Raw genomic sequence first — 17,530 nt, 5'->3', positions numbered from 1 at the left:
TTATGACCCCCCCCGAAATATTGAGAAACCTTGAATTTGGGGTCACTTCCGTTTATAAGATCAATAGGGGCAGTAAGAGAAGAGGAGACAGTTTGAAGGGGGAGGGTCTCTTGGGGGGGGTCTTCCCAGGGCCCCCCCTTTTCCCCAGCCACGTGACTACACCCCCCCTCCCATCTCCCCGCGAAGATAATTACACATTCCTGAGAGTTGGGGGAGGGAGGTGTGAGTCGGAAAGCGTCGGCCAATCAGGGACACAAACCACCTGTCAAGGGAGAAATGGATGAGCCCTCCCCCTCTCCCCTACTGAGTTTCCCTCCCCCTCTCCCTCCCCTCTGGCCCCTGGGCTGACCAGCCTGTTTGGCGCTGACCCACAGTCCTCCCTCCACCCCCCACCCAAGTTCTCTGCCCCTTCTCTGAAAGGGATGTGGGAGAGAGGGAGGGGAAAGATGACTGCATAGATCGCCTCCTAACTCAGTGCCTAGTGACTTGCTTTTTGCCTGCCCATTTCTAAGCGTGTTGGTTCATTCAACAAAATTCAGATCTAACACGTGTGTTTCTCTGAGAGTGTTTCAGTCCTCCTCTCCGCATGTTTCTGCCTCCCTCCTCCCTCAGCACCCACGTGAAGCTACCCTCTCCCCATCTACGCAGTCCAGACTGCAGCCTCCTGGGTTTTCGAGTGGAGGATCTAATTCTAGGACTCCACAGCCGCGTACCCTGGAGCAGAAGCCTAATCCCAACTTCGGACCGCGGCGGGGAGTGGACTGAGATCCACACCTCGCTCCCAGTCTGTCTCTGTCTCTGTCCCCACCCTGGGAGTCCTCAGGTGCTGCAGCCTCTGATCCGCGTCCCCATCGCCGCGCTGCAGAAATTGCAATCTCGAGGATTCCCCGGGGAAGCGGAATCCTCGGGGTGGAGACAAGGGGAGGCAAGTTACTCCAGGAAAATTGGAGGACTCTCTCCTTTTGGAGGAGAGGGTGGTGGAAGCGGGAAGATATCCTAGTTGGAAGAGGAAACCAGGGGACATGATTTCCCAGTTGGGAGGGGAGGAGGCAGCCAGTCTCGCAGCCCTCCTGGGGTGTGTGACCGGAGGGAGGGGAATCAGTAAGAAGGTGGCCACGGCCCTGGCCGGTGCTGGACAATGGCCCAGGGCTCTGCGCGCGGCCCCAGCCCTGCCCCTTCACTTCCGGTGCTCAGTTCAAACTGGACAATGCCAGCTCCGGCCAGTTCCCCACCCTCCTTCCCCTCCCCCACCACTCCATCCCATTTAAAGGGACAGCGCATCCTTTCCAGGACATCGCCTTCTTCATAGTCCCTTCTTCTGTCCATGGGAATCCTTCACCTTCTCTTCTCTGACCCCCACACCCTAAAATCTCTGGTTCGAAGTGAAGGGGAGAGATCACTTCCCCTTTCGCCCTCAAGGGGGCGCTTAGGAGAGAGCTACGACCCTGGCATTCTTAGAGGGCCGGGGGCGGCCGGCGGGGGTGGGGGTGGGGTGATGTTCGAAAGATGTTGGAAAGAACACTGGATTTGGAGATCTCAGGTTCTGGAACTAATTGTGTACCTCAGTTTCCTTATCTGTAAAAGGAAGGGATTGTACTAGAGTCTAGTCACTAGATGATCTCAAAGCCTTTAGAGCTGTACATTCTGTGATTTAGTAAACTAAATGGACAAAAACTGTACACTCAAAACCCTCTACAAATAATGATTGATTATTCTTAATAATGTAGACCCCACCCTGTCGCTCCCTAACACTTCCACTCACTCAAATTTGGGCTCAGATCTTCAAGTGCTTTTTCAGCGTCAAAGTATTTTCCTCTTCCATCTGTCTCTGTCTCTGTCTCTGTCGCTCTCTCTCTCTCACTCACTCCCTCATACACACACACACACACACACACACACACACACACACACACACACGAAGCTGTGGGCTCCTATTTTTAGTAGCCCCCTTGGCCTCAGATCTTTTTCTTGATCAAGATCCTAAGTACCCGAGGAGGTTGTGGCGACTTCAGCAGGAGAAGGAAGTGAAAGATCTTCGATACTAGGCCTCTAGGGGGTCCAACGGCCTTCATTTCCCTGGTCTGACTGCCCAGCTGCTGGTTGAAGGGCAGCCAGGCAGATCCCGAGAAAGGATTCGCTCTCTGTCCAGGGTGCTGAGGTTGCACCGTGCCTCTGTCCGTGGTGCTGATCTCTGTGCCGTTGCACAATTCGGCGGTCCCAGGCGTTGATGCAACCTCCGGCAAGGTTCTCATTTTGAGTCCGCCTCCACCCCACCCCCCGCCCTTTCTAAACTTTTCCCTTCCCATCGCACATGCAAACATACCTCTTCCACCTACTCAACCAAAGCCGCTAGCTCAGAATTCAGTCTATAGCATCTTCAACAAGTGTTCATTCAGTTCCTGCTTGAGGATTTTACAGAAACTTAAAAAAAAAAAGGCCTCCATCTCCAGAGGCAGTTTATTTCATTGTTTAAAAATGAAACGCATCCCAAGCTACCTATTTGATATACAGAAAGTGGAAAACAGGGACATTGAAAAGGGAAAATGAACCTGGGAGTGGGATCTCATTCAGAACACGGTGCAGGGAAACTGGAAGCCAAAGTCCCTTTCTAAATTTGTTTTCTCCTTCTGAAAAATGGACAGAACTATTCCTGTATACCTGAGGTGAGAAGATAGATGAAATAAACAAAGAAGCCCAGAGCAGAATTCCATCATAATGAAAAATGAATGCCGCTGTGGTTAAAATTCATAATAATAATTCATCCATCTAGGGATCCTGGTTCCCATTTCTTTCTTGAAGGGAGAGGAAAGATCTCATCCCCTCTAGAGAGTGTGAGAAGGATATTGATGGGTGAACAGAAAGCAGTGCCATCTATTATCTGTATGATCTTGGGCAGGTCATCTTATTTCTCTGATCCTCAGTTTCCTCATCTATAAAATAAATATTTTGACTCAGTGATTTTTAAGGTTTCTTCTATTTGTAGTTAATACAGTTCTTAGTAAATAGTAAGTACTTAACAAAGGCTTTTCCATTACATTCTATTCTTCCCAGCTCCATCAAGATCCAGTCCTTTTCCTCATCAGATTGTTCCCCATCTGGGGGATAGGGAAGATGAAGAGGTATGATTTCATACTGGATTTCACTTTCTTATTTTTTTTTATTTCTTATTTTTCCCTTCCCTGCCCCTAATAAGGGTATTTCACTCCATCCATAAAGGGGGAGCTTATAGAATGTTAGAACTGAAAAAAGATCCTAAAATATAGAATGTTAGAACAAAGAATAGCACAGCTAGAAAAAGCTTTATGATATTCAATGTTATAGGTAGAAAAAATCAACTAGTCAAACTCAGTCATTCATTTTATATTAAGGGAAATAGATCCAAAGAGAGGAAGTGATTTTCCTAGGAATACACAGTGAGTTGAGACATCCCCAAGGCTCTCCTCTCCACTCTCCTCCCTTCTCTTTGACTTTCTGGAGATCTAACCAGAGTCAAAGGACCTGGCGAGGGCCATGAGACCACTGGAAGGTCTTTCTATGGCCTTTCATTTCTGAAATATTTCATGGTCTCTGTAGGAGAGTCTGGGTCATTCCTTGATGATTGTCATGAGTGTCAAACTCTGGCTTTCTTCTGTCATATTTGCACATGCAAAACTATATGCACATATGTCAGTGTAGTTTTGTCAACATATGTTTGAGGAAATGTGTGTGTACCTTGGACATATATGCATGTGTATATGGCTCTCTTTCACCCACATTGCATTTATGCATGAATGTGCACATGTGGCATGGATGGTGTTGAATAAAACTGACCCTCTGTGAGCTCAGTTTCTCTGTCTGTCAGACGAACTGTTTGGATTATGTGATTTGTAGTCAGTCCTGTCCTGATATTCCACAGTGGTACCGAGCATGTGTTTGTGTTTGTGTGTGTGTGTGTGTGTGTGTGTGTGTGAGAGAGAGAGAGAGAGAGAGAGAGAGAGAGAGAGAGAGAGAGAGATGAAGTGAAGAAAGAGATTTGAAAGGAGGAGAAAGGAGAGAGAGAGAAGAAGAAATGAGGAGAGAAAGGAAAGAGAAAGGGAGAGAGGGGAAGGGAAAGGGGGAGAAAGAGAAGGGAGAGAGAAAGATAGCTATGAAAGGAGGGCAGAGAGGAAAGAGAAGGAGAGAGAAAGAGAGAGGAGGGAAGGGAAGAGAGAGAGAGATGAAGTGAGGAGAGAGATATGAAGGGAGGAGAGAGAGAGAGAAAGAGAAAGGGAGAGAGAGATGGAGGGGAGAGAGGGGGAGAAAGAGAAAGGGGGAGAAAGATTGAAGCAGCAGAAAGGGTGGGGGAGAGAGATTCCTTCCTAATTATATGGAGTTATCTGAGCCTACTGCTGGGTGTGTCGATTCCTCTTGCCCCTTTTATTCTGCCACAGAAAGTAAGATTCCTAGTGCCCAGCTTGAGCTGTGCTGCCCTCTGAGGCCTGTTGAATTGTGTTGAGGGTGAGCCAGAGGATTCCTTCCTGTCCTTTCAGCTCTATTCTCTATGCTGGCCCCACTTCATGCGGGACACAGGGCACTGGCTTTCACAAATAATGGCTTCATTAGATTGAAAGGAGAAGAAAGTGACCTCAGTGAAATGGACTTCCTGACCCCAGCTGACCTCTGACCCTCACCATGACAGCCTCTAAATCTTTTCCTCTGTCCTGTTTCTCTTGAGTTATCCCTTCAAGGTGAGAGCAGGAAGCAAGAGCTGTGTCCTACTGTAACTCACTGCATGTCAGACTATAACTCACTAGGTGTCCAACTACAGAATAACTGACAACATATTGACTGTAACTTCCTCCCAGTGTGAACTCTGGCTGTTACTCATGGTGTGCCTGACTGTCACTCACCTGGTATTCCCTGGGAGTGTACCCAAGTGTAAATGCAAGGGGAGTAAAAAGCATTATTGTGCCTCCTCCTCTCCACTCTGGATGTGTTGATTGCAATTTGTTTGGTGTCAGACTATAACAATATAATCAACTGACTGTCACTTACCTTAATCCAGGCCTTTCCAGGTAGGCATTTAAGTCAAGAGACAATGAAAATCATAGGGTGTTTTCAATTTTTACAGAGAAATGAAGATTTCCCTGGCACTAAGAATGTGAGATAGCTGGAGAGATGATTTTGAACTAAAACTGTGACATAGAATCACATAGAATGTAATAATGAGAAGGGACCTTAAGACATAGAAAGTGAGAGCTAAAAATCACTTCAGGCCACAGAATATTAGAACTGGAAAGACCCTGAGAGCACAGAATGTTGAGAATTTTTAGGTACCTCAATAGGACAGCTTCCATTTCCCCTTCCATCAGATCCTGAACTAAAGAGGCATTTCCTAGATCAAGGAAAGGTGGAATGCCCAGCTCCAACATTCTAAGGTTCTATGCAAAAGTGGAGCTAAAATATCCCACTCACTTAGCCCCAGCCACAGGGGTAGGTTGATTCTCATGATTTTCCATTGTTCCTTAGAATCTAGATGTCATCAGAAGACAGTCTGTCTGTCTGATCTATCTATCCTCAATGAGCTCAGAAAATAAATACATGGACTGTTATAAGTAGAAGCAATCTCAGAGATTATCTATGCCAATCCTTCACTTTAAAGATACAGAAACTGAGACCCAGGAAGTGCATGATCCAAAGTCACATAATACAGTGGCAGAACTGAAATTAGGAGCTGGTTCCCCTGATTCCCAAAACACTTCTCTTTCTACCATGTTTCAAGGGTATTGTATCTATGCTGGCCACACTACCTGGCAAACTTGATCACAGAGTTGAAGGGCCTGAAATTTGGAACACAGTTAAGGGCACCTAAAGGGGTCATTATCCAGCCTAGAGTCAAATGAGAGTTCATTCTGAGAAAGCTACCTACTTGCACTGAAAACTGAAAAAATATCAGTGGTATATCCATCCCAAAGGTAAGAAGTGGCACTAGTTTTGAAAATCTAGTTTTGAAGCATACTCTTGATCCATAGGGGTCTCTAGGGGCCCATGCTGGGGCAATGCTGTTCCTCCTGTCCCCCACCTCGCCCCCTGTGATGACCTTTGGTAACCTAGATCAATAGACCAGGCCCCTCCAGTTCCCAAGTGACCAGGAGCAGCTCAAGAGAGCAGGCCTGAGTCTGGGTCATTAAGTAACTGTCACTCACCCTGGCCCCATTGGGGGCAGGGCCCTGGGGGTGTGAAAGAGGCACAGGTGTGGCCATCTCGTTCCCAACTCCCACCCTGCCAAGCCCTGAATTTCCAGTGCCTGTCCCCCATCTGCTCTTCCTTTTTTATCTTCTTATAGTCCCTTCAATGGCAGCTAGGATGAATATATAGAATTCCAGTCCTGGAGAGCAACCTCCTTCTCTGCACCCTTCTTCCTACTGGGTTCATCAGCAAGGCTTCCTGCTTTTGGCACTAAGACCCCCCCCCTTTTCATTTCTAATTCCACATCCCTTTCAATGAGCATCATATATGCTTAGAGGGTCCCAACTTTAAGCTTCATCTCTGAGTTCTCATTCCTCTCTCTGAGTATTCACATTCGACACTGAATCCCTATCCCTTCACTGAGCCTATATCCATCACACTGAGCCCCAATTCTCCTCATCAAGTTTCTGTTTTCCACACTGAGTTCCCTACCAGTATTGAACTTCCACTCCATCATTTAGTCAACAAACATTTTTTAAGCACCTGCTATGTGCCAGGCACTATGCTGAGCACTAGAGATACAAAGAAAGGCAAAAATGCGGTGCCTACCTTCAAGGAGCTCACAGTCTAATGGGGGGAAACATACACAGTAAAAATAGAAGGTAATCTCAGGGGGAAGGTGCTAACAGAGAGAGAGGGTAGAAAAAAAGGAATCAGGAAAGGTCTCCTGCATAGGCTGGAATTTGAACTGAGTCTTAAAGGAATCCAGTGAAGCCAGGGAGGATGTTCAAGGCTTGGGAAACCGTCAGTGAAAATGGATGGAGTGTCATGTTTAAGCAATAACACATAGTCCAGAGTAGCTAGATCATAAAGTTCATGGAAGGGACCATAGTGTGAGGAGACTGGAAAGGTAGGAAAGGTTCAAGTTGTTAAGGGATTTAAATGACAGATAGTGTACTTTATAGCGGATCCTAGAGATGATAGGGAGCCACTGGAGTTTATTGGGTGGGGTGGTGACCTAGTCAGACCTATCTTTTAGAAAACTTTCTTTGGCAGCTGAATGGGGATGGATTGAAATGGGGAGACACTTGAATCCCCCCACTGAGCCTCCAGTCTCTTTACTGGACACCCATCCTAGTCATGGAGTTCCCATCTTTCTCACTGAACCCCCATCCCTCCAACAGAGGCCCATCCTATCATTGAATTCCTACTACATCCTTGAGACCCACACATACACTGATCGCCTGTATCTGTCTCTTTTACTGATGCCTGTCCTACTCACAGAGTCTTATCACCTCATTGAATCTCCATGCCCTCGCTAAACTTCCATTCCACCATATAACTTTCATCTCTTCACTGAGTTTCTTTTTTTTTTTTTTGCAGGGGGGAAGGCAGGGGAATTAGGGTTAAGTGACTTGCCCAAGGTCACACAGCTAGTAAGTGTGTCAAGTGTCTGAGGCTGGATTTGAACTCAGGTCCTCCTGACTCCAGGACTGGTGCTCTACTCACTGCACCACCTAGCTGCCCTGAGTTTCTTTTTTTTAATTAAAATCTACTTTATTTTCAAAAATCAGCCTCCTCTCCTGGACTCTATCCCATACTGAGAAAGCAAGAGAAACAAAACCTGTTATAAGCATTTGATTCACACCACTGTTGCTACTGCTATTGCTGCTGCTTCTGAACTTCCTCCATTATCCATACACCACCCAGGGCCTCCCTACCCACAATGTCACTGCTATGCACAAGTCCCTTTCTCATCCACCCGGGGATCTTTGACCCAGGATTGGGTAGTAAGTTACAAAGCTACCAGTTGGCACCTTGAGGTGCCCTGTATGGATCTATGGTGCTGGAGAAGACTTTTGAGAGGCCTTTGGACAGAAAGGAGGTCAAATTGGTCAATACTTAAAGAAATTAATTCAGGTTATTCACTGGAAGGTCAAATACTAAAGCTGAAGCTTAAATACTTTTTGGCTGCATAATGAGAAGACAACACTCATTGGAAAAGTCCTTGATGCTGGGAAAGATTGAAGGCAGGATGAGAAGGGGGTTGCAGAGGAAGCGATGGATACACAGTATCATGGAAACAATGAACATGAACTTGGACAAACTTCAAGAGATGTGATGGTTAGAAGGATAGGAGGATAGAAGGGCCTGGCATGCCTTGGCAGTCCATGGAGTCAGGAAGAGTAGAACATGACTGAAAGACTGCACAACAGTAACAAAACCAGTAGTCCCTGACACTGAAGTTTCCCTCTTGATCCTCTTCCACAAAAAGGAGGGGGTATTTTTTCATCATCAGTTTCAATTAACAGAGTTCTGTGTTTAGTGTTTTTGTTTACATTCTTGTAGTTATTTTGTATCTTGTTCTTCTGCTTACTTCACTTTGTATCAGTTCACACAAATCTTCCCAGGTTCTGATTTCCTCATTATTTCTTATAGCACAATAGTATTCTATTCCATCTACTACATTTTGTTCAGCCATTCCCTAATCAACTGGTAACTACTTAGTTTCTAATTGTTTGCTACCATAATAAAGTACATGTATGTGTGTGTGTGTATATGTATGCATGTATGTATATATATATATATATACATACATATATATATATATATAGCCTTTTATTCTGTCTTTGATTTCCTTGGAGTTTTTGTCCAATTGTGGAATCACTGGGTTAAAGGGTATAAACATTTTGGTCACTTCATGAAAAACAATAATTCCAAACTGCTTTCTAGAATGCTTGGACTAAGGGTTGGGAACCCGAAGCCTTGAGACCACATATGGCCCTCTACATCCTCAAGTGTAGCGCTTTGACTGAATCCAAACTTCGCAGAACAAATCTTCTTAATAAAAGATACATGGTATCTTAAGGCCTCAAGGCTACAGGTTCCCCATCCCTGGCTTGGACCAATTGACAGACCCACTCAGTGTATTGGAAAGGAAAGAAAGGAAATAGCATTTATTAAACACCTACCATCTTCTAGGCACCAGGCTAATCACTTTACATATACTATCTCATTTATTCCACCTATCTTCCCACAACCACTCCAATATTTTTTATTATGTTTACTAGTTTCATAGGTAAGATCTGAAGCCTCAGAGTTATCTTCATTTATACACCTCCTTTTAGTGATTTGGAAGATCTTTATGTGGTTGTTGATAGTTCACATTTCTTCTTTCAAAAATATTTTTCATATCTTTTTCTCATTTATATACTTGGGAATTATAATGTATTTTAAGGCAAATGTTTATCTTACTTTTATTGATGCTTTTTGTGTTTAAATCATTATCATTTGCAAATATATTCTTCCCTTCTGCCATACTCCTCAAGTCTTTCCTTGATTCTAAACTAACCAACCCATCAATCAAGTTCAACAATATATGCAATATTCCACATCCATATTTCCTCACCTCTGCAATGAAGGGAGGGAATGAGATGTGATTTTTCTCAATTCTTCTCTGGGGTCATCCTTGTTCATTATATTTACACATCATTCAGTTTTATTTGTTTTTTTCATTTACATTATTGCAGTCAGTTTGTATATTATTTTCCTGGTTCTACTTACTTTCTTCTGGATCAGTTTGGATGTCTTCCCATGCATCTCTGAATTCCTCATATTAATGATTTCTTACTCCATAGTGATATTCCATTACATTCACGTACCACAATTTCTTTAGTCATTTCCCAATCAATCTACTTTGTTTCCAATTCTTTGCTATCACAAAATGTACTTCCATGAATATTTTGCTGTGAATGGCATTTTTCTTCCTGTCTTTGACCACCTTAGGAGACCTATGCCTAGCAATAGAATCTCTTGAGTCAAAGGGTATAGACATTTTATTCGCTTTATTTGCATAATTCCAAATTGCTTTCCCAAATGGTTGTACTGATTCATAACTCCAATAACACTACATTGGTGTGCCTGTCTCTCTACGGTCTCTCTAACATTGATTATTTCTGTCTTTTATTACCTTTACCAATTTCATGGATATCCTCTGAAATCTGAGTTGTTTCAATTTGCATTTATCCTATGTAAGTGCTTTGGAGCATTGTAAATATCTGTGTGTTCATAGCCTGCATTTCTTTTTTTGAGAATTTTTCCATTTCTTTGATTCACTTACCTATGGGGGAAAGGGACATTTACTTTCAGTGAAGTCCCAGAAGGTGGAGGATACATTCTGTAATATGCTGTCAAAGCAGCTTTGAGAGCCCCCCTCCTGATGCAACCATAATTCTCAGAAGGATACTTTCCTGAAGACCCCAGGACCCAGTCTCCAACCAGAACAAGGAGAGAGAGCCCTGCCAGCTCTCAAAACTGAAATAGCCTGGCCAGGGAACTTGCCCTGGGGCTGAAAGCCAGGCCTGTCCCCCTTCCCCCACCTTGCCTTTCCCCTAGGCAGTGCAGGCTTCCCCTCCAGCTCCCCAATGCCCTGGTCAATCACCACTGATTGATTGATTGGGGAGGGAGGAGGGGAAAGGGAGAGAGGATCGATTAAGGAATCTGGATCTATTCACATTGGCTGCTAATGGTCCAAGGAAGAAGGAAGGAAAATTAATGATGGGGTGGCAACACCCACACCTCCTAAACTAGTGTTCTTATCTAGGCTTTATAGTATTGGGCTTCTCTCCTTTAAGATACCCTCAGACCCTGAGCCAAGGGAAGAGGCAATAAGGGAGAGGGGCAGAGAGGGGATAAAGGGGCATGAGCTACTGTTAGATTTGGTGTCACTAAATTCTTCACAGCACCACAGGGAGTCAAGGCAGAACCTCAGTCTAGACCTCTTCAATCAGCCCTTGAACCTCCCTCCCTGCCCATGATACCTTTTCCCCTTCATTCTCCCATGCTCCGCCCCTCTCCATAGCCCAGTTCTCTTCTCTTCCTTAGGGTGGGAGACGACAGTTGTTCCTTTTTTTCTGCTCCATCTCCCTCTTCTCTATCCCTGTCTTTTTCTCAGTCTCTCTTTCTAGCTCCATCCCTGGCTCTGCTTCTCTATCTCCGTGTGTCGTGGCTTTAAAGTCAGGGGACCTGGGTTTGGACTCAAGTTTTGCCTGTACTTGCTGTGTGACTTTGGGCATGTAACCTATGGGTCTTGGTTTGTTCATCTATAAAAGTGAAGGGATCAAATTAGATGATTCCTAAAGTCTTTTCTGAATCTAAATCTTGTGATTTTATGACGTAGACCATGATTTAGGGGATAGAAATCCTAGGTTCTCTGCTTTCATCTCAGTTCTCTCTGTCCCTTTATTTCTGCATTGTAGTCTCCTTTGCTGACCTTCTCATCTCTGTCCCTTTCGCTGTCCCTTTGTCTATCTCTGTCTCTTCTCCTGAGTCCCCTGGGATGGGGGGATGACTGAACCAGGAGTGCACAGGAGACCTGGGATGCCTGAATACAAGCCTAAATGAGATTGTTAGGGGTTTTAGTTAAGAATGTAGACCATATTCGATCTGTAGACCAACATTGTCTGGCCCGTTGGATTTCATTGACCTCTTTGCCAGTAGAAGATCTTCACCCAGATCAGGCAATATTTCTAGGCGCTCAACATTTGGCAGTGACAAGGATGTCAAATGCTGTCTGAATCCCTGCCTTCATTCCCATCTCTACTCCTGTTTCTCTGTTCCCCTTTCCTTTTCCACCATCCCTGAGCTGCCTTGCTCAAACCTGCTTTCCAGCTCTACACTGCTGCCTAACACCCTGAGACGTCTCCACCCTGAGACCAACCAAACTTATTCCTTAGTGATGAACAGATTCTCACCAGATCATATCCTCCTCATCCTAGTGATTCAGAACCCTCAGCTGTCATTGGTCAAACCTCATTCCATCCTTCAGTGCTCACTCCCTCATTCCTCTCCTTCTCAATTTCCCCTTCTGTCCAATGTCCCACTTTAAAGCTCCCTACTCCTTCCACGGTGCTCTCTGGAATACCTGCTCCACAGGTAACAAAGTTACTTTCATCTTAAACCTTTTCCTTTCGAGGTCCTTCCATCTTCTTGTACTCACTGAGACCTAGCTGACCCTTTCTAGTGCTGGTTGAACTTTCACTTGTATTCCCCCTCCCCCCAATCTCATTGGTTACAAGGACACTTTACTCACTTGTGCCCCATTGTCATTTCCAGGCTCTCCCTCTATCTCCAACCCCAAGTACTCTCTCCTCCTTTGAAATTCATTCAGTCCACATTTAGTACCCCATCAAAATTCTGATAGTTGCTCTCTATTGACCTATCCTTCTTTCTTCAATGAGCTCAGCGTCTGGTTCACAGTGTTTCTCTGGTCCCTAACTCCTGTCCTCATACTAGGGGACTTCAGCATACATATTGATACTTGGTCCTCTTTGAGGTTGAAGGATGACAACCAAATAATACTATCCCAATCTTCCTCAGCTTCCAGTTCCTCAATTTACTCATTTCCCATGATCCACTCCTCCATCCTGCCTCAGCTACACACTGAGATGGCCATACTCTTGATGTTTCTGTTACCCACAAGTGTTCTAGTTCCATGTTTATTGACCTTGAAATTCCTTCCTTCCTTTCCTTCCTTCTTTCCTTCTTTCCTTCCTTTCCTCCTTTCTTTCTTTCTTTCTTTCTTTCTTTCTTTCTTTCTTTCTTTCTTTCTTTCTTTCTTTCTTCCTTCCTTCCTTCCTTCCTTTCTTCCTGCCTTTCTTTCTTCCTTCCTTCCTTCCTTTCTTCCTTCCTTCCTTCCTTCCTTCCTTCCTTCCTTCCTTCCTTCCGTTCTTCCTTCCTTCCTTCCTTCCTTCCTTCCTTCCTTTCTTTCTTTCTTTCTTCCTTTCTTCCTGCCTTCTTTCTTCCTTCCTTCCTTTCTTCCTGCCTTTCTTCTTCTTCCTTCTTCTTCCTTCTTCCTTTCTTTCTTTCTTTCTCCCTTTCTTTCCTTATTACATTTCTCTCTCTTATTTATTTATTCCCTTATCAGATGACAGTCCGTTGGTATTCCACCTCCCCCTCTGCCTCACAACCCCAAACCCTGTTCCTTGTCTTTACCCCAACTTCCAAATCCTTGACCCATCAATTTTTGCCCAGGTCATCACCCCTGTATTAGCCACTCTCTTTTCTCTTTCTCATGTAGAACCTCTGGTGAACCAGTTCAATGCTACGCTGTCTTCTTCTCTTAAGTCCTGTGCTCCCATATTCTATTACCGAGCTTGCCCTACCAAACCTCAGTCTTGGATCGTAACATGCGATGTCTTCACTTCCACTCATGTGCTGCTAAATGAAGCTGGAGAAAATCATGCAAGTGTGTTGACTCTATCCACTACCCATTTGTTATACAACCTCAATTGGGCCCTCACTACAGTAAGGTAAAGCTTTTGCATATCCTTAATCAATTTATTATTGCACATACCACAGCAGCTTTTCTAAACTTTCTCATCCCTCCTCCAACCTCCCATGGCTCTCCCTTGCCCCAACATCTCAGCTGAGAATCTTGCTTTGTATTTCACTGAGAAAAAAAAAAAACTTAAGGCCCTTCATAGAAAGCTTCTTCTTACTCCCATCTTCTCAACCCACATCACTCAGATGCTTTCTGCCACTATCTCCTGTTTCATCCCTGTCTCCCATGAAGAGGCAGCCCTTCTCTTTGCCAAGACAAACCTCTATGTACCAGAGATTTCATTCCATCCCATTCCCCCCCACCCGCCCAGTAGATTTTCTGCTTTGTCATTCCCCACTGTCTTATCTTTAATCTCCTCTGGTCTCCTGGCTGTTTCCCTACTGCTTACAAACATACCCAAGTCTTTCCCATCCTTAAAAAAAGCCTCACTTGATACCTCCATCCTTGCTAGCTATTGTCTTATATGTCTCCTCGCTTTGTGGCCAAATTCCTTAAGAAGGCTGTCAGTAATCTGTTTGTCTGTTTTCTTTCCCCTCCCTTTCTTACAGACTTTCTGCATTCTAGCTTCCAACCCATCATGAACCAAAACCTCTCTCTCCAAAATGACCAATGCTCTAATAGTTGCCAAATCTAATGACCCCTTTTCAATCCTCATTCTTTTTGACCTCTCTGTAGCCTTTGACACTGTTGATCACCCTCTTCCCCTTGAAATTCTCTTTTTCTAGGTTTTCATGACACTACTCTCCCCTAGTTCTTTTCCTACCTAGCCGACTGCTGGATCTCTATTTATATTATACCTGCAATAGTGGGTGTCCCCTAAGCCTCTGTCCCGGTCCTCTTCTCTCTCTATCATATTACGCTCGGTGACCTCATCGGCTCTGATGAGTTCAGTTATCAGCTCCACGAAGGCGACTCTCAGATCTATTTGCCCAGTTTAACCCCTCATTTGACCTCCAGTCTAGAATCTCCAACTACCTATTGAACATTCAGTTCACTCAGCTATCAGATTGATCATCCTAAAGCACCGGTCTGACCATGTCATAATCCCATGCCCAGGATCAAGTATCAAATTCTATTTAGTGTTTAAAGCCTTTCACAATCTGGTCCCCTCCTATCTTTCCAGTCTTCTGACACTGTTCTCCCTTCTGTTCCTCATATCCTGACTCCAGGCATCACTGACTGTCAGGCATGCCTGGAATTCTCTCCTTTCTTATCTCCACCTCCCAGCTTCCCTGGCTTCCTCCAAGTTCCAGCTAAAATCCCACCTCATGCTAGTGCCTTGCCTCTGTTGATTATCTCCAATTTGTCCCTGTACTTATCTTGTTTGTAGACATCATCTCCATTAGACTATGAGCTTCTGGAGGGCAGGGATTAAGACAATCTTTGCCATTCGTTGTATCCCCAGCACTTGGCACATAGTAGGCGCTTAATAAATCCTTGTTGATTGATTGGCTGACTCTTCCTTCCTTCCTCTGTCTCTATCCCTGTCCTTGCCTATGCCTCAGGCCTTATGTCTCTCTGGGTCCTGTTCTCTATCTTTGTCCCATATCTTCTTGATCCCTAGGCCAGAGTTCTTTTTACCACACCAGGCTTTGTAAACAGTAAACAAGCTAACTGAATTTTTTTGAAAATATTACACAAAGGGCCTTAGAGTCATAGACTGTCAGAACCAGGAGAGTCCTTAAAACATGGAATGTCAAAAGTGGAAAGGGTCTTGGACAATAGAATTCCAGAGCTGTGAGGGGCCTTAGATATGGTGTACTGGCAATAGAAAGGATTTTAGAGCATACATGGTTAGTATGGTGGAAAGGATACTGGATTTGGGGGCTAGATTTGGGTTCAAATATAGACGGTACTACTTTCTGCCTAAAAGACCTTGGCCAAGTCATTTGCTTCTCCGGGCCTGTGTCCTCATTTACAAAATATGTCCTCAAATATCTCCTTCAGCTCAAAAAATCTATGATCCTGTGATAAAGAATGTCAGAGCTGATACAGATCTCAGACTATAGAAAGGCAGAGATACAGGTCATATTAGAGGTCATTTTGTACAACTCCCTCTCTTGGGAGTATTGTTAATTATCTCTTCATGTGTGTGTTCTGTCTCTCCCACCAGACATTCATCTTTGCATCTCTCTTAAAGGGCTCTAGGGGCAGCTAGGTGGTACTGAGCCTGGAGTGAGAAAGACTTGAGTTCAAAGCTGTGTGACCCTGGGCAAGTCACTCAATCCTGTTTGCCTCAGTTTCCCCATTTGTAAAATGAGCTGGAGAAGGAAATGGCAAGCTGATCCAGTATCTTTGTCAAGAAAACCCCAAACACGGTCAGGAAGAGTCAGACACAATTGAAAAATGACTGAACAACAAAGGACTCTATGAAGAGTAGGCACTTAATACCTTTTGATAGAGTGACTGATTCTGCAGGATGAGTGCTAAATTTTGACATGGGACCTCATTAAGAGTAATGAGGATAATAGTTGGCATTTATACAGTGTTTTATGTGAATTATTTCATTTGGTCCTTCCAACAACACCATATCACTACCCCAAACCATTTTGGATGTTTTTTATTTTGGACGCTTACTCTAGTGTTACAAATTCTGGGACTCATATACAGAAGGTCTCCCAAATATCTGCATTGTTACTTATCTTTTGCAGATAAAGTTTAGAGAAGTTAAGCTGCTTGTCTGGGGTCACATAGCTAGTAAATATCAGAGATGAGATTTGAACTGAGGTTTCTCCCATTCTGAGTTGGCCCCTCCTCCCACCACACTATGGTGTTTCTCAGTATCACCAGCAAATACTTGAGGGTGGGAATCCTGAACTAGGACTATCTGTTAATAAATTTACCAAAAATTAATTTCATCCCTGTGTTCTGAAATCTTTATTCCCTCTGTCTGATGACGTTCATCATCGATGCCAGGTAGGTTGTGGGACCAGCCAGGGGTAGCCTGACCCTGATCTCCCCAGCAAAGAAACCTCAAGGTAGTTTAAGGATGTTTTGACTCATTCTTATCCCTTTGACCCACCCTCACTCCTGTAAACCTGAGCTCCCCATCTTTTCAAATATTCAGGATTGCTGGGAATCTGGTTTTTCCAGATTTTCCCATGATACTGCCCTAGGGAGTATATAGTCAAGGGATAGGTAAGCCACTTAGAGATAACTTCTATCTCAACCTTTCTCTTCCCAACATCCACTTATCAGGGAATTCAAAGCATGTTCCAGAAATTGAAGAATATAATGGATAATGGGACCCATAAGTTCTGTCTTCCAATTCCAGACCCTAACCAACCACCTATAAATTTAGACCTTAGAAATCCAACCCCCCAATTTATTCCAACCCCCCCCCCTTTTTTTTTACAGATGAGAAGACTGAGGTCTAGAGAGATTAAGTGACTTGCTCATGGTCACACAGTAGGTAAATGTCAGAGCTAGAATTTGAAACACAGATTCTCTGACTCCAAAATAATCACTATTTCTAAAAAAAAAAAAAAGCAAAGAGCTGACCATCTTGAGCTAAATACCTGGGAGGGAATCACTAGAGGGTTAATCTAAGCTGCCTTTTCTCATATCACATGCATGCACATATCTACATGGGACTAATAAGTCAGAGGTCAGCTTGGTATGGTTTCTTGAACTCAATGAGAGGAAATCAAATTCTGATCTCAGCTCTGCCGCTAACTAGCTGTGTGACCTTAGGCAACCTGCTTCAGTCTATCTATAAAATTAGGGTTCAAAAGAGAGTAACTATGTCCATCTAGGAATGATTAGATGAGTGACCTTGTGGGAAACTCAATATTGTGAAGGACACTGGAATTTTCCAGTTATGTGACCACAAATAAGTCATTTAACTTCTTATAGTCTCAATTTCTTTATCTGCAGAATGAGGATAATACTTGAAAGCCATACTTACAAGGTTGTTCAATTAATCAAGCATTTATTAAGGCCATTATATACCAGGCATGGAGTTTATAAAGACAAAAATGAAACCATTCTTGTCCTCAAGGAGTTTATATTCTATCAAGGGAAAACAATGTGTACACATAC

Source organism: Trichosurus vulpecula, chromosome 2 (assembly GCF_011100635.1).
Source record: "Trichosurus vulpecula isolate mTriVul1 chromosome 2, mTriVul1.pri, whole genome shotgun sequence".
In the NCBI taxonomy this organism is placed as follows: Eukaryota; Metazoa; Chordata; class Mammalia; order Diprotodontia; family Phalangeridae; genus Trichosurus; species Trichosurus vulpecula.
This window is presented reverse-complemented; position numbering follows the sequence as displayed.